The sequence below is a fragment of the Halichoerus grypus genome, chromosome 12 (assembly GCF_964656455.1).
Source record: "Halichoerus grypus chromosome 12, mHalGry1.hap1.1, whole genome shotgun sequence".
Taxonomy (NCBI): domain Eukaryota; kingdom Metazoa; phylum Chordata; class Mammalia; order Carnivora; family Phocidae; genus Halichoerus; species Halichoerus grypus.
In genome coordinates, this window is record NC_135723.1 from 90,883,484 (window position 1) to 90,910,839 (window position 27,356).

At 39.5% G+C, this 27,356-nt stretch overlaps 2 protein-coding genes and 1 pseudogene across 11 annotated transcripts in view; 1 reads left to right on the forward strand and 2 right to left on the reverse strand.

The window, feature by feature from the left end:
- PTN (pleiotrophin) overlaps positions 1-5,403 on the reverse strand; it is a 486,673-nt gene extending 481,270 nt beyond the window's left edge. The window contains exon 1 of the mRNA XM_078059611.1: positions 5,400-5,403. The gene's annotated coding sequence lies outside the window, so the exon portion shown is untranslated. The remainder of the gene's footprint in view (positions 1-5,399) is intronic.
- DGKI (diacylglycerol kinase iota) overlaps positions 1-27,356 on the reverse strand; it is a 419,644-nt gene that overhangs the window by 351,059 nt on the left and 41,229 nt on the right. The window lies entirely within an intron of this gene.
- LOC118550407 (transcription factor BTF3 pseudogene) lies at positions 9,442-11,433 on the forward strand (annotated as a pseudogene).

Consider the following 27,356-nt stretch of genomic DNA (forward strand, 5'->3'; position numbering starts at 1 on the left):
CTGGTGATGGGTATTAAAGAGGGCACGTACTGCATGGAGCACTGGGTGTTATACGCAAACAATGAATCATGGAACACTATATCAAAAACTAATGTCATTAATGTATGGTGATTAACATAACATAATAAAATTAAGAAGAAAAAAAAAAAAAGAAAGAAATGCAGAGGTAAATGAATACCAGAAAGAACAGCCAGAAGTGATAGTTGCTGCCAGGGAGATCAGGACTCGATAGTGGGGAGGGGGTGAGCCACATTAATACGAAGAGTTTATTTAAAAACACACACACATATTTAAGTAACCTTATCACACTGAGTTGGAACCAGAGGGACGACAAGAGAGGACTTTCATGAAGCAGCTTCTTCAAAAGCTAAGCACTGACTCAGAGCAAAAAAATATCTTTCCAGGTGCTTCAAACAAAAAGTAAGCAAAGGGCATGTTTCCAGGGGAAAGGGAGGGTCCAGACCTGGTGTGCAGGCCCCAGGCAAAAGTCCTGCCGTGCCTTCGTGGGCCGAGGTGCCCTGACTTTTCCCTCCCTCCTCAGGACCCGCCCTGTGTTCTTGCCTTCCGCCTCCCAAACCAGACCTTCCCTCGGTGCCTCCTTCCCACCGAGGGACAAGAGAATGGCCGCGGCTTGATTGAATGGCCGTTAAATTGTGCTCTCACGTCTTTTGAGTTTTCTATGAAATGGCCCATATGGTGGTTTCATCAGCAAAACTAACTCTTGCAGAAGAAGTATTCCTTTTATAAGATAAAATGTTGGGCACTCTGTCTTTTATCTGAGAGGCACATTGTAATAGTGAAGAGGTGCCCGGCAGATGAAAATACCAGTTAATAGAAGAGATTTCTGAAGAAGTCAGGAGGGCAAGAAAGACAATTTTGTCATCTTCTAAAAAAGATGGAAAATGGGTCAGGAAATTCTGAGAAAAGGCAGCATTTATGTGGAGGGATTACTTATTCTGATTATGGGGCCCGACTACATAATAATAGTCACACTTTCTGCTTCTGCCACTTTCAAGGGGGACATCGAGATCCAGTGCAGAAGAAGCCAGAGCGCGTTAAACATGGTAAATAAACTTTGGCGGAGGTAAGAATCCAGCTATGGCAACTGAGGGCAAAGTTCTGTAAAAAGATTTTGACCCCAGACATACCTGAAATTTTGGAGCTAAAATTATCTCAGCCAAAGACATGGGTTTAAAGTGAGCTGTAAAGAATGGTTCTAATCAGAGAGGATAAAAGCAGTACTAATCACTGGTTAATAAAAATTAAATATTAGTTTTTAAAAGTAATAAATTACACCCAGGTGGATTCTAATAAAATATTTTTGGAGTTTTTAAGGTTTATTTATTAATTTAAAATTTAATATCACCAGAGAATCTTGGAGTTAACTGATAAAACACAGACAATCGCTTACTGTGCCTGTGACGCACGGTAAGGCAACCCGTGAATGAAATCAGTAAAGGTTGAATCCATATGATCATTAAGTTCCATTTTGGTGTAATTCTGCTTTTTATTCCCAAATCTGAGTTTATGCTTTAGCTTTGAAATTAATGAAATCAAAGTGTTTCTTTTTGCACAAATCAAGCTCTTCCTTAAATCTCTAACAAAGCACTTCCCAACTAGATAGTGGAAACAAGAGTCCTGGTGCATAGTACACATTGCAGATATTTTTAGTTTTGTGGAAATCACAAACCCATAAAATTAAGTAAGCCAAAGCGCTTTTTTGTACAAACGTAAGTAAATTTCCCTCGAGCAAGACAGAGGAAGAGATAGACACCACAAAACATGAATCTTTATTTGAATGACATTTTAATGATATCTTTCAGTGATATTTCAAAAATCAAAGTGACTTGGTACGCTCTGACGATATGCAGAGCGATGCTGCTTTGCTCTTCGTTCATTAACTGCTGAACAATCTGATAGATTGAATTAAATGTGTCTAACAGACCCTGGATGGGTTTGGAAGCTTTGTCAGGAAAACCAGAAGTACCTATAGCACCCGAGACAGCTGCTCAGCTTGCCTCCAACTCAAGTTAGAAAGACCTCATAATAATAAGAAGCCATTGTTCCTGGGTGCTCCAGATTCACTGAAAAGCAGTGGAAACCTCTGGGTGTCGACACAGGAATCGGCAGCTGTGTGCTTTGGGAAATAAAGAATGTCCTGGTACGACACAGTCTTATTCCGAGTTGTGATTTAGGGCCTCTCTACGCTGTTGTGCACGTAAGCCAGAGACAAAGGAGCGAAATAAAACTTGTGACTGGTTTTATGCCTCTCTCATTCATTCTGTGATCTTTCATGTTGGGGAAATGAAGATAAAATCTCATCTATTCTTTTTCCACCAAAAACAAAACAGTGATCATTAGAACACTGGTGACATACACTCACCATAAAGATAGAAAATTTTTAACTATGAATAAAACGTCTGGGGAGGAAGATACTTAACTTCATGGTTACCTCTCTGTAAGCCAGAATCGTATTATTTAAATATGCCTCTGGTCTGTTCTGTCTCTCCAACTAGACTGTGAACTCACAAGCAAGAGCTAGTCCTTATTCGTCCTTAGGCTCAGATGACCAGCACAATGTCTGGCACAAGGCACTCAATAGATTTTACTTTAACTGAACTGAGCCTACTTAAGGGAGGTATCAAAAAAAAAGTCATGCATACATCTGATCAAGAAAGTGTGCAGGTTTTTAATAAAGAGCCTAAGTCCCCAGACCTGCTGCTGCTGGTCCTCCTGCCCAGGCACAACCACTCCTAACTGTGAGAATTGGTCTTAAGGTTCCATCACATTTATTGCTAATGAAGAAGATGAAGAAGAAGAAGAAGAAGAAGAAGAAGAAGAAGAAGAAGAAGAAGAAGAAGAAAACAAGGATGCCAGTTTCAAATTATTCATGTCTCTTTACTTAAATAGGCCAAAAATATTTGGGAACACTGCCAACAGTGGTTCCAAGTTGTTGTACTCATGCATTCAACAAATATATATTGTTCACATTGAAAGTGGTGGCACTTCTGTTGTCATACTTTTATTAACGGAGACCAGCTTTTTCCCGCTCAGGGTGCAGAAGGCAGAAGTCAGTGCAACCCTAGAATTAGAAGGGACAGAGCACATCAGCACCACACAATGGGGGTGGAGAGGAAGAGTGAGTCAGTGTCATAATGGGATAAAGTGCTCGGAGTTCATGCTGCAGGATGGGGAGGACTGCCAGATGCACAGATCTGATCCCCGTTGTACTTTCTCTCAGCAGGTGCCATTCTGTACACGATGGAACCCACAGGGCAATGGCACTGTACCCCCATTTTACATTTGCAAACTGTCTACTGCAGCAGCTCCACGGTCCGGGGAATGGTCCTCTTATTTTGAACTGGTCAAATAATCGGCAAAATCCCTTGAAATTATTTATAATGGGGTTTCTCTGACATTAGTAAAAACAAAAGTAGGAGCATAAAATGAGCCACATGTATAGCACATAATGGTAGGAAACCCTCTGCAAAGGCATGACAATTTACTCACTCCGATCAAAGTGGATAAATATGATTAACTGGCAAAGACGCTATTAGGCTATTTGCCAGAGAAACAGATTACTGCTTTACAGAGTCAGCCTGATAAGGTGACCTGACTCCCAGGAAATGCTTGAGCCCTGAAATGGTGACCCTGAGGGACACCCCTGTCATGGTGCCTCAGTAGATCCAATGGGGCAACACAGGAACTTGGAAACTAGATCTTGATCAGAGAGCTGGGCTGAATAGGTGGCTATTTGTTGAGAAAAGGCAAGAGACCAATTCAAAAAAAATTCTGTTAGCAGAATCCAGATTTCGATACTGCAGGAAAATCACCTTCTACCTAAATTGGAGAAGAAACCCAAGGCTCAGAAAGACAAACAGACAAACAAATAATAACAACCAAGGAACAAGAAAAATGGTGAAACCGATGTTTTCTATCTAAATACTTAGTATGAGCCAAGATTTTATGGAACTAATCTGAATTAACCCTCATTCCAATGCAAACCTGTAGGCAGTATTTTCATTTTCTAGGTGAGGACACTGAGGCTTACAGAGGCTACGGAAGTGATACAGTGACTTGAATCCAAGACTGTTGGACACTAAATCCATGTTCTTTCTATCATGACAAAGAAGATGTCTAGAAGGTGAGAAAAATCAAACCTCTAAGTGCATAGACATTATGTATAGTAACACATCCGAGGTTTATAAACTAAGTCTGCCTCCCTGAAACTTTGCCAAACTTTTTTCAGTCACTTAAACTTATTTCTTACCTGAGTGCCTTATAATATTTCCAAATGGGTGACTCATTTGGGCCAATGTTTTAATATTCTATTAGAGGGGCACCTGGGTGGCTCAGCCACTTGAGTGTCTGCCTTCAACTCAGGTCATGGTCCTGGGGTCCTGGGATTGAGCCCTGCGTCGGGCTCACTGCTCGGCAGGGAGCCTGCTTCTCCCTCTCTGTCTGCCTGCTGCTCCCCCTGCTTGTGCTTTCCCTCTCTCAAATAAATAAATAAAATCTTAAAAAAATAAAATAAAATAAAATTCTACTTGATTCTGATTATAGGATCTTTGACATTCAACAGCAATTTTAGTTCTAAAAAAGTGAACTTTGCTTTACCCAGCATTTAATAATAAGAACATGTATGATTAAGTCTTCTGGTGGATCCGTGCCCTGGGCTGGCGCCTCCAGACATCATTTAATTAGAGAGGTGAGAACACGCACTCATCTACCCCTTAAAGACAAGTTAATGAGGAATGACCCACAGCCTGAAACAGCACACTCAGCGGACGCATCTGCTAAGATTGTAGGGGAAAGTAATCACTATTTCAAACAAGACAAATTCCACTTTTTATGAAAACAAAATAGTGAAGCACACACAGCATTTAAAAGTGGCCTGTATGTGGGCTGTATTTAAACTCTCCAACAGGTTCCATATTAAATCAAAAAGAAATAATGGTCATAATTTGGGCAATGTGAAAAGCACATCTAAAGCAGTTTCCCTGTTTAAAAAGGAGGAATTCGTTTTAGCTTCCATTTTCCAAACTGCTTTTTTTAAAAATCAAGCTTTGAAAAAGGTCAGTCAAATAGAGAGTTATTTCAGAAAGTTACATGTTGGTGAAAACAGAGTGAAACGAGGAGCTTCAAAGCAATTTCCACTACACCAGATCTTCAACTCTGAAGCGTTTCTTCCCCTACTGTAAATAGAACTAAAATGCTCACCTGTATGTACATGAATATAATAAAATCACATCCACTATTCTGCTGCGTGTTCATGTGTCTGCAACAGATACACTTACCATTACCCTCCCCCCAACTCCCCCTACCCCGACAATAGAAACAAAATTGAACTCAACCTTCCCCCCATCCAGGGGTGTTTTTCTTTCCAGCGGTCCCACATGTCGGAGTTGCTGGTAGTAACCGAGTACTCACGGGTCACCTTTACCAAATGGCACCTCCTCCAAAAAAAAAAAAAAACCACCTAATTTGTGAGGGAAACTGGCCTGCCAGGGAAGGACAGCAGCTCCACCTGCCTTACTCCCTCCTTCTCTCCCCGATCCCCTTGTGCTCAAATCCTATATGATAAGGAAGTGGGATGGGCTTAGTAAGAGAATGAGAAGGACCAGCAGGAGTCAAGATTTCTGTGATGTCATGGAGCAGGATTAGCGCCTGCTAACCATTTCTGAAAAGACATCAGAATTCGCCATCAAAGTCTAAAAGCTATGCTCAAATCTTTCCATTCAGCAGTTTTTCCAGGCAGGTCTCTGCACACAGCTTTGCTTTTTTTTTTCTTTCTTTCTTTTTTTTTTTTTAAACACACTAAGCTGACTCAGGCACACAGGCAGAAGTTCTCTGACTCACCTGACTCACTTCTCTCTTCCTTCTTTCTTTCTTTCTTTTTTTTTTTTTTAACTCCTTGACTCCTGAAAACGTATGCTTCGCTGAGGATTAGTTCTTCTCACATAAGGGAGGAAAAGCAGTTGAAAATCACACAGAGCAGTTTGTGATCTTTAATGCTCAGAAAAAAGGCAAATGCAAAGTATCCTTGGAAGGACAATGAGGAACAACAGTAACACTCAAGAAATGTTCTCCAAGTTTGATAGACAGACACTCATGCCAGGCAGGTGAATCCTGACACTTCTCTGGACCTGCAGTCTTTCCTCTTCTCCCTTACTTTCTACACAGGTACCTCTGCCATTCCTAGCTCTTGCTTACCTTGCTGTGCCCCTGATTCGGGGTCTGCGGATGCATAAATGCTTGGGTACGCACACACACACACACACACACACAGAATTTAATACAAGGTTGATATATAAGATTACACCAGTACAACCATGCCAGTTGTTAAGTTATTTAAATACTTCCATATCAGTTTGGAAACAGAAATCCTATGCTTACTGAGTTTACAAATCACTCAAGGACTCTGTCCAGTGGTGGCCACAGAGGCAGGTGACTGGGCCAGGGCCCAGAGATCAGCAGTGATGAGACAGTGGAGCAAGCAGTCTCTAGGATGGCACTTGACTGGGGGCTAAGACAGCAGCTCCCCACGTCCATGCATTCAGGTGCATGTCCAGCCACCTTCCGGCTACAACAAAACGCTGGGCTCAATAACCCAATGCTTATCAATGCAATGAGTAAATTGTGGAACAGATTCATGTGTTTCCCTATTTCAACTGATGGTTCATATAGCACTATCCCCTAACTGCAGACAGCTGAACTGTGCCAACTTTGGAAATTATCATAATGATTTGATGAATGATTTGCCCTCTAACTTATAACTCTTGGCAGTCATATATAGTTAGTATGCTCAGAGAACAGAACATATTCTTAAGTGCTGAATTAAATATATTTCTTTACATTCCCATACCAGTGGGCAAATATTTTCATCATTATCTTGCTATATATAAGTACACGTGTGCATTCATAGATGCTTAGAAAAAATATGGAAAGATACACAACACAACAAATGGTAATACAGTTAGTTACCCCTGGGGATGGGGGAAGAGGTATATTTGGGGCAGGTGTATTTAAAGGAGAAACTTTCTATTTTTACTCTCTATTATCTATTCTATATGAATAATACATTTGTTGTTTTTGTAACTACAAGTTTTTTTTAAACAGAGCATACACCTGCATACACACTTACAAACATGCAGTCAACTATTTGTGATCAGTGCAGGTGAACTTAATGGATGAAGTGGTGCATCAGTGCTGTAAAGTGTGATGAAAGGACAGGCTCTTGTAAGAAAGGAGGGGCACCTGAAGGTCCAGGTGTACGGTGGGGAGGCTCGAGGGAAAAGTGGAATGAACACAGACAGATAATTTTCACAGATTAATCTAAGGGGAGAAGAAGGAAAAAAATGCAAGAGAAAAGGGGGAATAGTGAGATCATTGTTAATTACAAGGAAAGGCCTTTGAAAAATTAGGAGAACTTTCCAACTTAGTTGATGTACAAGATGGTAATATGGAAGACTGTGGCATCATTAAAAATAAATAAATTTAAGTGGAAAAGTCACTGCCCACCAAAAATAACTTACATGAAAGCAGTATTTTAAATTGGGATTCCACCAAGAAAGAATCCATTTAAAAGCAAATAATGCCTATATGATTATGTAGTGGAAGTAAGGAAGGAAGGAAAGAAGGAAGGAAGGGGGGAAGAAGGAAGGAAGGAAGGGAGGAAGAAGGAAGAAAGGAAGGAAGGGAAGAAAGAAAGAAAAGAAAGAACAGAAAAGGAAAAGAGAAAAGAAAAGAAAAGAAAAAGAAAAGAATAAAGATGGATGAGTCCAAGTAAATGTGCAAAGATTTTGGCTCCCTGTGTCCCACAGGAGCGTCAGCTACGGTTAAGCTTCCGTCAGTGTCCCCTGTATCACTGGCCAACCATGAAGATGAAAGCTTCAAGAGGCTGCTTTATTTCTGAAGTCATTATCAGCCTTTTTCTTTGTGTCAACAACACTTTAAATCATATCTCAACAGGTGAAATGTTTTGCACCATTGGCTCTTTATTTATTTTGTCATTGCTTTCTACTCATAGATATCCTTTATTCTCTTTAAATATATATATTTATAAATATAAAGTTATATATTATAATGATATAATATCATTACATTATATAAACCACAGTATTATATAGCATTATTATTTATATTTATTGTTTTTGTAATTAAAGCTAAAACAAAGAGTACAAACCCACATACACACTTACAAACATGGAATCAACTGTGTATATTTTTATATATATTTTTTGCTCTGTATATATATATATTGCTCTAGATAATTGAGGTATCTCTGCAGTTCTAACTTTATCTTGTTAATTTCACATTGGCATTTAAATATCCAGACCCATGAGCAAGAGGACTGGAGAAAATATTTTGGGATGGTCAAATACCTACAATCTACAATGCAACCATAATTTAACTATATAATCCATCCATCCGCCTGTCTTTCCTTCACATGAATGCTAGGTGATGGGTAATCAAACATAAGTAAGACCCTATTCTCAAGGACCTCACAGCCTTGATAGTTGAGGTGACAAATAAGTGACTGAGCAATTACATACAAATTGACAAGCTTTGTGATACTAAAAGATAACAAGAACAATGGGAATATAAGAAAGCATGAGTAACCCAGTTTGAGGAAGTTTTTCTTAAAGGTTGATACTTTGAGCTGACTTTTAAAGGACCTTAGTAGTTAGCCAGGCTATGAAGGTAGAGGCATTTGAGGCCCGGACCATGATATCTGCAAAGGAGGGGAGATTTTTAAGGGAAGGGTGTGTCTAGGGAATGCCAAATGGTTCAATAAAGTCAGAAAGCACATGGGATAAATACGGATGAATCCAGAAAAAGAAGATGGGAAAACAATGGGGAACAATGAAAGCAATGAGGAGCCATTGATGGGCTTTAATTTAGGGAATGGTTTGCTCATGTTTGCTTTTTTTAAAAAGATTTTATTTTTAAGTAATCTCTACACTCAACATGGGGCTCGAACTCACAACCCCGAGATCAAGAGTCCCATGCTGATTGAGCCAGCCAGGCAGCCCTCATGTTTGCATTTTTGAAAGCTCACTCTGGGCTTTCAAGTAGATTAGTTGGAGGTAAGAGGGGAGGCAAGGAGACCATTGTATGGCAGCTGACGGGGCTGTCTGCTCCTAACAGCACAGCACCTTGGGCATAACAACTGATAACAATGACACTGATAACAATGACAAAATCTGGACAATTAAAGAAAATATTACTCAAAAGCACTGAGAAGTGACCAAGGTCAGGCAAAAACTTGGAGCAAAGATAACCATTAAAAGGCAATGAATAAAATGTGCAAATTTGCAAATTCTTGCCTGAGGGCACTCCCTATCCACACAAAGCTGGGGCTTCAGAAAACCACAACTTCCTTTCTTGACCAAGATGTCAGATGATTTCAGGGAAGGCAGAACTGTCAGAAAGTTAGGAGGAAATGTTGGAAGGGAGGAAGTCACAAAGGGAGTGAGCCCTAAAATCTGCAAATAAAATCCCCCCAAGTCCCTGGCTAACCAATAAACTATGCATGTAAATTAACCTCTTGAGTCATTGCAACACTGATCATAATCCCAGGGCTTTTTTGTTTTTGTTTTTTTCCCAGCAGCGCTTTTTAAATAAAAATTGACATGCTAATTCTAAAATTTAATTGGAAATATAAGTGTAAAGAATCTAGAACAGTTAAACAATCTTGAGGAAAGAATACAAATGGGAAACTTCGAAACCAAAGTAATTCCATAAAGGAGAGTCTTTTCAACAAACTATGCTGGAATAGCTAGATACCCAGGTGGAAAAAGAATGAGTCTCAACTGCTGTCTCATATTAAGCACAAAAATTAATTCAAGATGGATCACAGATTTAAATATGAAAGCTTACATATAAAACTTCTAGAAGAAAACAGAGAATATCTTTATGACCTGAAGATAAGGTAAAGTTTTCTCAGACAAGATATAAAAAGCAATACCATAAAAGAAAAATTAAAAGTATCTGTTTATTAAAAATAACATTAGGAAAAGGAACAGGTATGTATCAGATGGGGAGAATATATTCACCAAATATATATCTGATAAGGGATTTATATCCAGAATTCTTTTTTAAATCTTAAAACTCACTAATAAATTTTTTTAAACAATTAAAATATAGGCAAGAAATGCTTGGACAGACTCTTCACAAAAGAAATTACATGAATGTCCAATAAGAAATAATGCTTTACATTGGGGAGGGTATGTGCTATGGTGAGCGCTGTGAATTGTGTAAGACTGTAGAATCACAGAACTGTACCTCTGAAACAAATAATATATTATATGTTAAAAAAAAAAAAAAGAAAGGGAAGATAGTAGGAAGGGAAAAATGAAGGGGGGGAAATCAGAGGGGGAGACGAACCATGAAAGACTATGGACTCTGAGAAACAAACTGAGGGTTCTAGAGGGGAGGGGGTGCGAGGATGGGTTAGCCTGGTGATGGGTATTAAAGAGGGCACGAATTGATGGAGCACTGGGTGTTATACGCAAACAATGAATCATGGAACGCTACATCAAAAACTAATGATGTCCTCTAGCTGCCATCTTGCATCCCCATGTGTGTGCACCTAATCTCAGCTGGTCCGCCCGAGACCCCCTGAGCGCCAACCCTATTCCCCCGCGCGGTCCCATTTCCGCTCCACCAAGATGAAAGAAACTGTCATGAACCAGGAGAAACTCACCAAACTGCAAGCACAAGTGCGCATTGGTGGGAAAGGAACTGCCCGCCGAAAGAAGAAGGTGGTTCATAGAACGGCTACAGCAGATGATAAAAAACTTCAGTTCTCCTTAAAGAAGTTAGGAGTAAACAATATCTCTGGTATTGAAGAAGTGAATATGTTCACAGACCAAGGAACAGTGATCCCCTCTAACCACCCCAAAGTTCAGGCATCGCTGGCAGTGAACACTTTCACCATTCCAGGCCATGCTGGGACAAAGCAGCTGACAGAAATGCTACCCAGGATCTTAAGCCAACTTGGTGCAGACAGTCTGACTAGTTGAAGAAGACTGGCTGAAGCTCTGCCCAAACAATCTGTGGATGGAAAAGCACCACTTGCTACCGGAGAGGATGATGATGATGAAGTTCCAAATCTTGTGGAGAATTTTGATGAAGCTTCCAAGAATGAAGCAAACTGAATTGAGTCAACTTCTGAAGAAGATAAAACTTGGAGAAATTACTGGGAGCTGCTATTTTATATTATGACTGCTTTTTAAAATTTTGTTCATGGATCTGATAAAATCTAGATCTCTAATATTTTTAAGCCCAAGCCCCTTGGACACTACAGCTCTTTTCAGTTTTTGCTTATACACAATTCATTCTTTGCAGCTAATTAAGCTGAAGAAGCCTGGGAAAAAAGTTTGAAACAAAGTTAATAAAGTTCTTTGCCTAGGAAAAAAAAAAAAAAAACTAATGATGTAATGTATGGTGATTAACATAACATAATAAAATAAAATTTAAAAAAAAAGAAAGAATGCTTTACATCATTAGTCACCAGGGAAATGCAAAATAAAACCACAATGAGATACCATTATGCACCCATCAAAATGGCCAGATTTAAAGACTGACAGCAAATATCAGTGAAGATGTGGAACAGCTAGAACTTTCATACCTTGCTAGCGGAAGTGAAGTGGTACCTTTGGAAAAGATCTAGCAATTTTTTATAAAATCAACATTATTCCTACCCTTTGATCTTCAAATTCTACTGTTAGGTACTTATCCAAAAGAAATGAAAACATTTTCCCACAAAAAGACTTCAAGATTGTTCAGGGACACAATATGCAAAAATTTTTAAATGTCCATCAACAGAAGATTCACAAGCAAATTGTAGTTTATTCATACAATGGAATAATCTTCAGCAAGTAGTTCAGGCATGAACTACTAATACAGGCAGTGATATAGATGAATCGCACATGTATTATGCCGAGTGAAAGATGTTGAACATGAAAGAATATATGCTGTATTCCAGGTATATAAAATTCTAGAACACACAAAACTAAACTAAGGTTTTTAAAAAAATCGAGTGGTGGGGCGCCTGGGTGGCTCAGTCGTTAAGCGTCTGCCTTCGGCTCAGGTCATGATCCCAGTGTCCTGGGATCGGGCTTCCTGCTCCGCGGGAAGCCTGCTTCTCCCTCTCCCCTCCCCCTGCTTATGTTCCCTCTCTCACTCTGTCTCTCTCTGTCAAATAAATAAATAAAATCTTTTAAAAAAATCGAGTGGTTCCCTCTGAAGGGCAAAGCTGGACTGGAAAGGGACTGGGAAGGAAGGGAAGAAGGAACTTTCTGGGAAGATGTCTCTTCATAAAGGTGTAGGTTTTATGCTATGAAGGATGGGTTATGGATTCATGAATCCAAACTGTACATCCAAAATTTATTCCCTTCAGTGTTTATAAATTTTACTTTAAAAAACAAAACCTGTAAAATCATCATCATCATCATCATCAAGTAGGAAGTAGAAAGTGGGTTGATAGCTGTCAAAACTAGGTGATGGCTATATGAGGTTTCATTATACTATTTTGTATACTTTGTACATATTTGAAATGTTCCAATATGAATTCGTTTAAAGATTTAACTGCAACAATTCAAGTGACAGATGATGAAGGCCTGAATGAAGAAAGTAGCATTGAAGTGAGACAAGATGAAATGAGTCTGCTACCCAAGTGACTGGGGACTGAAACTAAACCTATGTGAGAGGTAAAAGAAAAGGGGAAATTCGCAGATTCCAAATCACCCAAAATAGAAAGGTATTTTCATAGCGCTGGTTTCCATAATGGTCCTCTGTGTTTAAAAACATCATTTTGAAAAGTGTCCATAGATAGCACTAGATTGCTGAAGGGGGCACCCATGGTGCATAAGAGCTTAAGAACTTATAGATGACTCCCAGGTTTCTGATTTGAGCAATTAAGTGGATTTTCTAGATGCCATTTATTAAGACTCAAGAGAAATTACATGAAAATGAATGGGTACTCAGGATGAACAGTGGGGTTCATGGTAATGATGTGAGTTAAGTCTGTAACATTTTCATCAGAGAAGCCCAGTGAGCTGTCAGATATATGGTCCGCATCTCAGGAAGAGGTCTGGGCTGTAAAGAGATTGGGAGTCATTAGCATGGAGGAGATCAGTCTTATAAACTGAGCTCCTGTGAGATGCACAGCTTCTCATTTAAGGATGCCCTGTCCACGTGGAAGGTACACACGGAATCCTCACAAAGACTACCTGGTTCCACCCTCATCATCCACTAAATCCACCCTGGAAGCAGCCAGTCCTACCTCCGTGTAACAAAACTGTCTCTACAACAAGATGGGAAAGTTTAAAAGAAACAAGGAGAGAGTAGTAATATATATATGCAACAAGATGTTCTGACAAATATTCTCTCTGAGACTTCAAGAAACAATAGATAATACATTTTAAAAGAGGATGCTTGAGCTGTCTCCCATGGAACAAGGTGTGGGCTATGTGCTAGAGACAGCCATCTCAGGACTGGCTTAGACACTATCCGAAACATCACAGCAGAGTGTAGCACCTTGGTGCTACCAGGATCCTCAGGGTTGAGAAAACTGTAGCCAGGAGAGCAATGCATGGCCCTTGTCTCGGGGAACTGCAAATATGAGATCCTCAGCAATGAGGGTGGGAAGACTAGAAAGACTCCACAGAAGAACTCCAAAAAAGCCAACTTTAACAAATCTGCGAGATTCAGAGAGCACTAACAGTAGAAGGATAAATCATCACTAGCCAGGTAGGGGCTTAACTGTTTCCTCCCTCCTCCTCTCTGCCAGCCAACTCCAGCTTGAGAGGAGTCTGCAGCTGAGGCCAGCAAACAGGAGACAAGGGTGAAAAGGCACCATGGAGAAAGACAGAAGAAGCTGACCCATCTCTTCTCCCCAGACTGCAGCAGTCCTGTGCAGGCCCATGTTGGGGGGCGGAAGAGACCTCAATTCTAAGATGAGAGTTTTTATTAGTGCCCAGCTCTGGAAGTTTTAGTTCCTGAATTAGTACAGTGACTTGCAGTGCAAAGGTTTTTTATTTCCTAAGAGTGGCCAGCAGAGCCAGGGCAGGGCATGCCCCACCATGCAGGTTTAAAGAACGAATACAAGGAGAAAGGTAGGCTGTTTTATGATTAAATCCCGTGTGTTGAGTTTAGAAATCCCAGGTGAATCTTGAAGAATCATGAATCTAATGACTCTACTTCTCTACTAATGACTCTTACTTCCACTTCTTTTGACTCTACTCACATCAATCCTTCAGAATCTTTTTTTTTCAAATTATTAATCTTTTACTCAAAGTGAGACACCATGTTAAGGCACTGTGAGGGTATGATAATGAGCAGCTCCTCTTCTGGTTGCTTCCCTCTCACCCACAAGCCTCTGATGATACCCAGGTCTCTGGCGCCCACCCACATTTCCTTTACTCTTGGACCCATATTACCAACTGCTTATTAGACAATCCAATTTGGTGGGGCTTATCTTAAGCTCACTATGTCCCAAGAAGAAACTTGCCATCTTTTCAAATCTCCATGTTCAATCCAATCTGCTCTTACCCTTCATTATCTACCATCCCACCCACCACTAACAGAAAGATCTTTCTAAACCAGAACGTTCAAGTTGCTACTCTGAATTTTTCAATGGCTCCCAGTCTCCAAAATCCAACCTCCTAGACATAACATCTCTTGATGGGTCTAACCCCTACCTCCAGACTATCCCAACACCACTCAACTGCATATTTTTTAAACATCTCCTGCACACTGCCAAGGGCTCTCTCACCACTCTACTCCCAGTCTTGCTGGTCTAGAGTTGTTTGGAATGCCCTACCCATCCCCAGAGCCCTAAATGGAAAATGCCATTTGTCTTTGAATCAGCCCAAATGTTGCCTCCCTTGCAGAATATTTCCTCTGATCTCCAGGCTGGAAAGTTAAGTAAGTTACATACTTCTGTGTTAGCATCGGTCAAATTTTATTTTAATCACCTCAGTGCATAGCAGTTTGCCCCTCCCTGTGCCACCCAACAAAACAAAACAAAACAATGTTTTTTGACCAAAACCCCTGTTTTTGAATGCCAGCATGATGCTTGGTATAGCGTATGTCCTCATAAATATTTATTTAACTGAATTATAGTGAAGTGAATTAATGACTTTAAGGAATTTGTAATTTAAAAGAAGAAATGAGAACAGAGATTCTGTCTTACTCATTTCTACCACAGAGTAGGCCTCAATGAAATGAGGTGAAGAAATGAATAAAAGATCAGATAGAAAGCAGGGTATCCTTACAAATGGAGCAGACAAAGACAACAGAAATTTAATGGAGACAGACAGGACACCTTTTTTTTTCTGTTCATTTCTCATTCCAGTACCCTACACGGCTAAGCTTAAGATAAATGAATGCAAATGGGTTGGAAGTGGGAGAGGTTTTCTTAAAAAAATAAAATAAAATAAAAATAAAAAGACTACCACCCACTACCCATGCTACCCTCCCACCAGAATGACTATAGTTTTAGCATCCATAATAGGATTGTTGCAGTTTTGAGAATGTTGCCATGGTAACCAACCTCAGCCCTTCCCCTAATATAAGATAAAATTTAGCAAAAGAAATAAATAACAGACTCCCATAGAAACATTATCAGACCTTTCCATATAAATAACCTGGGTAATTAAATGTTTCAAAACAGAATATTTAGAGAGCTGTGAAAAAAAAAAAAGATTCTACAAAGTTTATTTTTAAACAAAGGGGGAAAAAAATCACAAAACATCAGCTGGAATACTTGGCTCCCTACATGGTTTCAAGGAGTCACAATTTCCTAACTTGCCTGGACAAGAACCACAGAACAGAGAATCACAAGTCTCTATTTTGTTGCACAAGCAACATTCCTACCAGGAACTCTCAATCCCTATTACGAAGGGATAACCAAGAGAATTCTCCTGTTTGGACTCCCCCAAATAAACAATGGCACTTGCAAAACATTAACTGTAGCAGACCCTCACCGTACTATGGCCTAGATAACATCCATGCTCCCTTTTCCTTTCAAGAATTCTCTAGGTGACTTGTTCATCGAGAGCAGGGGTCCCAGATTTGTTATGTAAAGGGCCAGTAATAAGTATTTTAGGCTTTGCAGGTCATAGGATCTCTGTCACAACTACTAAACTCAGCTGTTGAAGTACAAAAGCAACCACAGGGTACGCAATGAATAAGCACAGCTGTGTTCCAATAAAACTTTATTTACAAAAACAGTCAGGGGGCGCCTGGGTGGCTCAGTTGGTTGAGCGACTGCCTTCGGCTCAGGTCACGATCCTGGAGTCCTGGGATGGAGTCCCGCATCAGATTGGGCTCCCTGCTCAACGGGGAGTCTGCTTCTCCCTCTGACCCTCCCCCCTCTCATGCTCTCTCTATCTCATTCTCTCTCTCAAATAAAGAAAATCTTTTAAAAAAAAAAATACTACAAAAACAGTCAGCCAGATCAGGCCCAAGGGTGAGAGTTGGCTGACTCCTTAGTCACACTTACTCCTCGTAAACTCTCAGTTTCTGTGTATCACAGGAAACACTGTCCCACCTTCTTCAGCCAAGCAGGAAAGCCAGGCCCGCACAGTATGCAGCACTCAAAGGGAGGAGCAAAGGATAGTCAGATCGATGCTCCTAAGACTGATCTGGAAATGACTGCAATAAGCTCTGTGAGAGCTTCTTATTGTGTGAACTTCCCTCCTAGAAAAATTTTAAAAGCCAAATAGAAAGCCATCTGTCAGGGAAGGGTAGGTACAACACTCCCTACAACCAACTGGATGCTGTTCTACTTTAAATGGATAAGAAGCCCGACCGGCTGGCATGGGGCCCAGTGATGCATCTCTATTCAATAAAAGCAAATGATTATCAGTCTGAAGCCTGGAGCAACTTTAACCAATTTGCAAATCTGGATGATTTTCTGAAGTTCCTTTAAGTTCTAGAAAGAGACTTGGATACAGCTGGTGAAACAGAAAGTACCGGACTCAGGGGATGGATGGTTATGGATTTCGGCTTTTCCTTCAAGTAGTTGTGTTACCTGCCAAATCCCTGAATGACTGTCATCATCTGTAGAATGGGGGTAACAGTGCCTGTTGCTGGACTTGCTGAGGATGAAACTAGGTAACCTACGGAGAACATGTTACAGAGTCAAGGATTCAACTGTGTCATTTGCATTCCCTTAAAGAGAGCAGACGAAATTCCAGGTTTTGGCTTAATTTTATTTGTTCTTCCAGAGAGAAAGCCCTCTCGGGTCAATGTTGCTACAGTCCAAAGAATAATTTTTTTTTTCTCCTGGCAAACTGCTGCAGAAGGAGCTAGAAGCAATACTTAAACAACTCATTAGCACAGAAATCAGTCCAAGTGAGCAGCAGCATGTGACAAGCATCTCATCTCAGAAATCACAAGTCCCCTCCCTTCTCCCTATCCCTCTCTGCAGCTATAGGCATCTATCTACTTCGGAGTGCATATTTTCCTCTGTTCTTTTCCTTCTTCTAATCCATTCTATTTCTCCCCCTATGTTTCCTGCCTCGTGCCTCTCTCAACTGGACATGATAGGAAGTATATTTATTTAATGGTTTCATATTCCCTCTCAGATAACCTGAATTAGGTTGCTCTTTCTTAAGGGTGCCTGATTAATCTTTTTGGTGAGTCAGTCACCCTGATATAGATTCTCTACCCATGTTCAAAAACCTTTGTAGCAAATCTCTTCCAAAAGGCTTATGATTATTAAGCATTAAAGAAAAGACTGGTTTAATGGCAAAAGGCAAGCCAACTTTAAATAGAAGAATCCAAAGAAATCAGAAGAGCTGGACTTGAGGTTTCCATAGACTTTCAAGTGAAACTAAGTCCCTTAAAAGTTGTAAGACCCTATAAGATTCCTTGGTTATGAAAATCAGCCATCACCACATGTGGAAATTGCTCTTTTTTATCACAGAGATTCTCTGGTGATACATGAAAAGAACTTTCAGCTTCTTGGAAAGAGATGCTAGATAACTGTCTGTTTTACTCTCCAACTTGCCATCATACGGTGATAGCGGTGGGAAAAGTTTCTAACTTTTGCTCGGGAGAATATTTTATCTTAGCGGTGGGTGAAAAAATAGAAGTGAAAATGAACCACTCAATCCTTTCCCCCTTACTTCAATTATTCTGTCAAATAATCATGAAACTTCTAGAGATTCAGGCTTATGCACAAATGTGCAGTTCCATGTATTTCAGCCACATGAAATAGAGGACTTCAGCCACAACTCATTAATTTGGTTGTACCACACACTTCAGTGATCATTCAGAGAGGACAAAGTATTTAAAAGGACTGGATTACATATGGTAGAGAAACATGGGTATCTTTCTCACTGATAGCAGTGCTTTGAGGTGTGAGTCACAGGTTTAGAAGACATTGGTTTACCAATTAACACATATATTTACTGAGCATCTGATATAAAACACAGACAGACAGGGAAAGCTGGCTTCCAGGAATTATGAGTAAAGAGACAGGAACCATTGGTATGAGAGTAGATAAAGAGAGAAAGAGAAAGAGAGATAAAGTTGGTTTGGAGAGCTGAAGATGAGAGATAAATAACCACTTTCCTCCAACCCTCTACTGGGGTATAATATTTATAATAGACATCAACAGTAAAATGTGACTTTATTTAGAATCAATATTTTTGGTTCCTACATTGACAAATATTTTAGTTCCCATTCATCAAACATTTATCATGTGTCTATTACCAAAAAAAGCACTGAGTTGGGTACTGATTTTGAGGAACAGAAGCGCTACTTGACAGCGCCAGGAGGTCCCTTCTTCCAGGAAACAATAGCTAATAGCTAAAATTTACACTGAATGCTTACACTGTGCCAGGCATTTACCTAGGCAACTTATAAGAATTAACTCATTTAATTCTTACCACTGTCTTATGAGAGTGGTAAAGAATAGTTGTTGTCACTACTACTATTGCACCAGGTGGTTTCTCTCTGTCCTCCTTTCTTCTTTCTCTCTAATGTAAGACCCAAGCTGCTTGATAAGATTTCTCTCCTTTATAAAACCAGGAACTTCCAATAGCTACTACCCTCTGTCCTGTAGACCTTGGTCCACATCTACCTGTCTTCATCCCTAGATTATGAAAACACCTCCTGGCTGGTCTATCTGACTCCATTCTCTTCCCATTCCAATCCACCTAGTATTATTTTAATCACTGTCAAACCCCATTTTTCATATGTCATTTCCCTGCCTAAGATCCTACGACATACACAAAGTTGAAATGTGCTGCTACTGTCTATCATTTTTCTCCAGCTTTCCTTCTCCTGAATGTGTGATTCCCATAACACAGTCGCACTCAAACCTATGCATATCTAGAATAGCCAAGAAGATTTTAGAGGGCTTTATTTTCTGGAGTTTGAACATAGTTTTTTTAATTTTTTAATCATTTTTCTAATAACAGCCCCAAATAAGCCTCCTTCCACTTCCACATGCCTTATTGAAAATTATCCAGCAAATTTAAATACAAACTCCTACCTAGTTTTCAAGGTCCCTATCATCTGCCCATATCCTAAGCAATCTGTATTAACTCCCATAATTCTTATATAAATCCTCACGTCCAGTGAAGCTAATCTTCCCACTGTTTAGTTCACAAAGAATTTATACAGTGCCTACTCAGTGCCAGTCACTGAGGACGTATGGTATGAACAAGACATAATCTATGCCCTCAAAGATTTTACAATTTGAAGATCTACTACATATGATAGATAATCCCCACCTCTGTAGGCTGGCCCATATTCTGTCATCTACCTGGCATGCATTCACCTCTTTCCCTTCCTTTCCTCAAAGTCCAACTCAAATAATGCCTTTCTGGACCACTTTAGCTCACACACTTGCTCCCTCTCTGAGATTCTTGAAGCTCAACTCTTTATCTTCACTATAAAAAAAAAAAACTGCAAGAATGACAGACTGTGCGAAGATTGGTATTCTCTGAAGTTTTAGGAAAGCAGATGACTACATCTGAGATTTAAAACATGAAAGAGATGAGGCTAGTCAATTACAGGAATCTTCCCAGGACAACCCCATAAAGATGTAAATATGCTATAGGCATGTACTTCTCAAACTTTCCTGTGTGCATAAATCACCTCGTTAAAATGCAGATTCTGATTCAGCAAGACTGGAGTGGGATCTGAGAGTCTACATTTCCAGCAAGCTCTCAGGTGGTGCTGACACTGTGGTTCCTAAGTTACACATCAAGTAGCAAGTCAACAGCAGGCACTTCTCAAGGGTCCCCAACCAACAGCTCATGATCAGCCAGTCAATTCTGTTCTGCCAGCTTTATTAGGGTTCCCAGCTGAGACTTCCACTCAGACTTTATTATCAGCCAGCAAGTGCCCCTCCTCCTCTTTTGTAATCTCAAGACTTAAGGGAAATATCTCATCCTGGTGGCTCTTGTACACAGAAAGATGAGGTACAACATTCCCCTAGAGACATAAATATCAATCTCCCCAGAGTGGAAACAAGTACCAGACTTAATCATCCAGCTATATCCTTCTAGCACACCCATTTCCATTTTTCTGGTTCTGTACTCACCAAACAACTTTCTGGTCTGAAATCTATGTCTCAAAAGCAGCCCTGATATCAAGGTCACTCAGGAAGAAGAAACACTTCCAGAGTGGTGCTCCATCAAAGCAATGAGAGCAGTGGCAAAATAGTCAAAATAAACATTTTCAGAATTCTGTAGGTTCACCAAAGGATGGAAAGAAAAATGGCTATTTCTCTAGAAGAACAGTGAGCTACATGGCATTTATATTTGCTCTTTTACCATCTCCCTCTCCCCAGCATTGCAATAGCCTTGAAAACCAGCAACTGTAGAAACATGGCAGCTGTGAAAAACAGTGGTCTGCCAGCTATCTGAGAGAGTAAAAGAGGTCTGGAGCTCCCCAAAAAGCCCCATCTCCAGAGAATTATCACTATTATCTGGAAAGTCCCATCCATGGGATTTATCTTTAGTTGACCTAACTCAGATATTATTAAGTGAGGAAATCCCTATATTCAGGGTGTGTTTCCAAAAGAATTGGGAATTATTTAGCATCATGGCTGCTTGAGGTGGTGAAACCAGTTGAGGCAAACAGGAAGCCAACCAAAGAAACTTGAAATAAATATCTGGGAAATGAGATATCCAGAGAGGGCTTTGAAAAGTTCTGAATTCCCCGGGAATCTAGAAAGCCGTATGTATGTGCAGGGATGTGCATATTCTTGGGAAAGACCTAAGAAGTCCCTCATCTCTCACCTATGGCTGGCCATGCAGGAGATGAAGGCTATGGCAGAGTTGTAAACTGCCAGAACATGGAAGGCATACCCCAATTCACATGCATATATCTGTAGCAGAAGGGTGGGAATTTTTTTAGTTAGGAATTTAAGGAAGTCTATGCCAACTCATTAGCTGACCACCACGCTAATCAAGCAGAGACTTTAGATGCTGCATACAACAACAAATACAGACTTTAAAAATTAATAAAGTCACTAATCAAACAAACAGCACTGGTAAGAACAACTGTTACAGTGTACTACAAACAACAGAGCAAACCAGGTGTTGGGGCGTGGAGACAATCTGATTTCCAGAGAGGTTTCATGAAATTATTCTAAAAACCCAGTTTTCAGCAACCAAAAAAATGGCACACATAATGACATAGGAAAGTATGGCCCATAAATAGGAAAAAAGAATCAACAGAAACTATCCCTGAAAAGCTCAGATGTTTGAGTTACTACACAAAGTTATAAATGAGCTGTTATAAGTATGTTCCAAGAACTAAAGGAAATTTTGCCTAAAGAATTAAAGGAAAATATGAGAATGATATCTCACCAAATAGACAATATTAACAAAGAGATACTGCGAAAGAGTCAAATAGAAATTTTAGAGTTCAAAAATACAATCATATCAATGAAAAGTTCATTGGAAGGGACCAACAGCCCAACTGACTGGGGAGAAGAAAGAACTAACAAACTTAAAGACAGATCAGTTGAGATTATCCAATTTGAGGAACAGAAAGAGAAAATAATGAAGAAAAACAAACCAAGCCTCAGAGACTGGGATATGAACATCACACCAGCATATCCCAAAAGGAAAGGAGGAGAAGGATAGAAAGAATAGTTGAAGAAATAATGACTGAAAATGTCCCAAATTATAAAAACATTAATCTACACATTCGAGAAATTCAGGGAACTCCAGGTAGGATAAACTCAGAGACCCACATCTACATAGTCATAAACTGCCAAAAGCAAAAAGCAAATAGAATCTTGAAAGCAGCAAAAGAAAAATGACCCATCATATGAAGCAATCTTGAATAATATGAACAGCTGACTTCTCACTGGAAAACATAGAAGCCAAAAGCCAATAGGATGACATGTTATTAAAAGAGCTGAAAGAAAGAGACTGTCAGCAAGAATACCAAATTAGTGGGTGCCTGTGTGGCTCAGTCAGTTGAGCGTCTACCTTCGGCTCAGGTATGATCTCAGGGTCCGGGGATGGAGCCCCAAGTCAGGTTCCCTGCTCAGCGGGGAACCTGCTTCTCCCTCTCCCTTTCCTTCTGCCCCTCCCCACCGCTCGCTCATGCTCTCTCTCTCAAATAAATAAACAAAATCTTAAAAAAAAAAAAAAAGAATACCAAATTCAGCAAAATCATCCTTCAGTTTGAAGGAGAAATGAAAACATTCCCGGATAACTGAACACTGAGAGAACCCATCACAAGCAGACCTACCCTACAAGAAATACTACAGAGAGTCCTTCTGGCAGAAATAATAGGATATTATACAGTAACTTGAATACACATGAAGAAATGAAGATTACCAGTAAAAGTAACCACATAGGTAAATATAAAAGATAATACTAATGTATTTTATTCATAAGTCTTTTTTATGAGATTTAAATGGGAACTGCATAAACCAATAACTCCAAGATGGTGTTAGTATGGCTATAACGTATAAGGAGGTGATTTGTATGATGATAATAGCACAAAGGAGAAAGGGCGAACAGAGCTGCATATGAGCAAAGTTTTTGTAATACTATTGAAATTGAGTTGGTATTAATCTGAACTAGGTTTTTTAAGAAAATATTTTAAATGTAATCCCCAGAGCAACCACTTGAAAATAATTCAAAAATATTTCATTAAGAAGGGAGGTAATTAAAATAGTACATTAAGAAATGTATATTTAACAAAAAAGAAGGCAGTAATGAAGAAATACAAGAACAAAAAAATATAAAGAAGGGTCTCAAATCAATAATTTGTCTTCCCACCTTAAGAAACTAAGGGAAATATATATATATAGAAACTGGGAGAAAAATAAACCTAAACCCAAGGCAAGCAGAAGGAAAGAAAGAATAAAGTTTAGAGCAGAAATAAATGCAATAGGGACTAGTCAAATAATAGAGAAAACCTACAAAACCAAATGTTGGTTTTTTTGAAAAGATTAATAAAACTGAAAATCCCTCAGCTAGGCTGACCAAAAGAAAAGGAAGAAATTGCAAAAAGCAGGAATAAAAGAAGGACATTTCCGCTAACCTTACAGAAACACAGGGAATACTATAAACAACCCTATGCTAATTACATAACCTAGATGAAATGGAAAAATTCCTAGAAAGAAACAAACTACTGAAAATGACTCAAAAAAAAAAAAAAAAAACCCAGAAAATCTAAATAGACCTATAACAAGTAAGGAGATTGAATTAGTAATTTAAAAACTTCTCACCAAAAAAAAAAAAAATCCCCAGCCCCAGGTGGCTTCATTGGTGAAATCTACCAAACATTTAAAGATTTAACACCAGTCCTTCAAAAACTCTTGCAAAAGCTAGACGACGAAGAAGCACCTTCCAACTTATTCTATGTGGCCAGTTTCACCCTGTATATTAGTCAGGGTTCTCCAGAGAAACAGACCAATAGGAGATATACAGATATATAGATAGTAATATATACAGATAAATAGATTGTCAAGGATGTGGAAGAATAGAACCCTCATTCATTGCTAGTAAGATTATACAATGGTGCAGCACTTTAGAAAACAGTCTGGCAGTTCTTCAAACTGTTTAACATAGAGATCCAGCAATTTTACTCCTCAGTTTAAACCCAAGAGAAATGTGTCCACAGAAAAACTTTTGTATTAATGTTTATAGCAGCATTATTCATTATAGCCAAACAATATGTAGAATATCCATTCAATGGAATATTATCTGACAATTAAAAGGAAGGAAGGTCTGATACATGCTACAACATGGATGAACCTTGAAACCATTGTGCTAAGTGAAAACAAGCAAGCTGCAGAATACCATGTGTTGTATGATTCCATTTATTCCAAATGTCCAGAATAGGCAAATACATAGACAGAAAGTAGATTAGTGGTTGCCAAAAGCTGCAGGAAATAGGGATATGGAGAGTGACTACTAATGAGTACAGAGTTTCTTTGGGGGATGACTAAAATGGTTCAAAAATAGATAGTGTGGATGATTGCCCAACTCTGTGAATATACAGTACTAAAAATCTACTGATGTGTACACTTTAAAAGGGTAAATTTTATGGTATGTAAATTGTATTTCAATAAAGCTATTATAAAAAAAAGCAGCCCAATTCTTCAGAAGAACATATTGAGTTCAGTTATTCTGCCTATAATTTATTCCTTTTAAAAGCAATCATTTTGACATTATGGTTCATTAGTCTTGGGCTAGACTGGTTAAGAAGTTGATCACCTACTTTCCTAAGGAAAAATGATCAAAATATATTTTGAAACCTCCAAGAATTAAAGCCAGAACATGAAAGCCCAATATGAAATAGTAGGGCGATCAGCCTCATCCATCTCAGTCAAGGCATGCTTGAATAAAAGAACGACCAAACGAGAAATTAGTTACAAGACCTCCCATACAACATAAGTCCTGCCTGCTGTTCCATCAGATGGGTCCATTTTGAATTTTTAACTAGCTTTTAAACTCCCTGTGATTATGAACCATGTGTTTTAATTTTTTGAAATTTCCCTCTGTAGTGATTAGTTCCTTACTAATTTTTAGTGTTCAGTGACTTTAGAAATCACCTGTTTCAACTGTTCAATATGCTTATCTCCAGATGACTGCTGGGAATAAAGCAAGAAGAAACTACAAGAGACAGCAGGAGTACAGGGCATGGTTGTTTTAGATAAACACTTCCAGAACTTTCTAAGAGGAATGAGAAACCTCAGGTACCCAAGAGATTGGAGAGTGACAGCTTCTCCACTGCAGCATGTGACAGGATAGGAAGTGAGGTTGTCTCGCCAACAGAATTGGCAAATATTTACTACATCCTCAGAACAAGCTGGAGTGACACTCTATTCAGGGGGCTTCTCACTGGTTTCAGGAAAAAAGATGAAACAGTTTGGTGCTCATTTTTAATAGGCATAAAACTAGACCCAGACAAGATTAGAAGAGCAGAGATTCAATTCAGACGTTCTGGCTTCGAAGCTTATTGATACTCAAGTCTTATTTCGGGATTGTATGCTCTTTGATATCTGCCCCCACCCAATGCTCATGATACCTAATCAAGTGTCCGCAAGTCCATCATCAATAATTATATAGTTAGTGGAGTTTGGTAGTTAATCATTCCATCAGATTCTAAAGCAAGAATTGTGTATAACTTGGAGCGAAGAATGGCTGCCTCACCTTAGACCATATTCAATTTCAAGGGTTTCATCCTAAAATGCACACCTTCCGGCTGCTATCTAAGTACTGATGCCCCTTCTGTAGTACAAGTGTCAATACTGTTTGCAATTTTTCACTTTGCAATCTTTCACTCACTCCATCTAATGAAATCTTGTACTTCTCCTCTATCATTCGTACCCGGTGATTTGCCGTTTTTACTCCAGGGCCCTGGGAAACTTTTGATGAGGCATGACTCATGGATCAGGGAGAGAAGAGAAGGAAGTACCAGCTGGTGCTTAAAAAACTGGAAGGGCAAATGTCCCACTAACTTTCAAGTCAACATTCAACTTCCTTCATCTATGCACTTGTACATTCGTAACTCTCCCACTCACAGGGAGGTATATCTTCTCCTTATCCTTCAAAGATATTTTTGATGTTGTTTTGAACATACAAGAAGGAAGGCAAAAATAAATGAAACAAGGAAGAAAAAGAGCCATGGTGCATGGATGGATGAGTAACAAGAGAATGCAGGAAACCACCACTTCTCCCCATGCCCACCTGGACTTGCCTATTTCCTACTCCCTGGTGTTGGAAAGGAGGTCAGCTTTTCTGAATCTGATGATTCAGGGGGAAAAAAATCATGATTGGAAGAAGCAAAGGGACTGGACACTGAAAAAGTAAACAACAGTGTCCTTTGCATCATTATAGCTATGAAGCATATGGCAAAAGCAAACAGCAATAACAACAAAACATGAGCCCACTAGGACCAGAGAGCTATGACCCTACAGTTCCCAACCATTTGCTTTTGAAAAAGTCAAACTGTTAAGTTTCAGCACTCAGTTTCACCAACCACAAAATGGATAATAATTATGACTGACTATATTGTGAGCAACGCTATCACCCTTTTGGCCAACCACTACACACTGTGATTTGAGTCCTCATAGGGAGTCCTATGAATCAAATGAAGACCATTCTCTTTGATGATGGGTATTATTTCTAACCCTGAATGGTAGAGAATGGAATGTGTTTACATGCCCAGCCATGCACCCCCTGGGGGTGAGGGCAGGAGAAAGAGCATTATTAAATGTTCTAGAAGAAATAAATATGGGTTTGCAGCTGAGAAAAACGCTATCTGGAAGAACTGTAGGCCTCAGCTCTCTCTCTGTGGGGAAAGTTTTAACTTTAGGATGTGCCCCTTGTCCCTGCATGGGAAACTTGATGCAAAATGTGTTTTCGGAAAGAACTCTGTTCTAGCTCTACATTTACTTCATCTCTCCCTTTTTTGCTGACTTTAATCCTTTGTTCCAGTTGTTTTCACACCTGAGGTCATAATAATACTCTATCTGTGATACCATAATTGTTGCTAAGTAACTGCATGTGCTGTCATCAGTAGGGTTACAGCTGTAGGGGCTTAAGAAATGTTCCCAATGAGTTGTATAAGCTCCTGTCTAATGAGGAGATATTCTCCCTCATGAGAAGAGTGAAGGTGGTTTGTGGAGACATGCCGATTTTCCATTGTAAACTTCGTGTCAGTGCCAAATTACAGAAGTACCTTCTTCTCCCATCTTCCTCTCTCCTCCAACTCCTTCCCTTGCTGGAAAGCAGTTTATCCACAAGTCAGAGAGAGCCTGATGCCTGGCTGTCCTGACAGCACATTCCACTCTGGCCTTATTTAACTGGGCTTCATTTAACTAATATCTACTGATATTCATTAACACA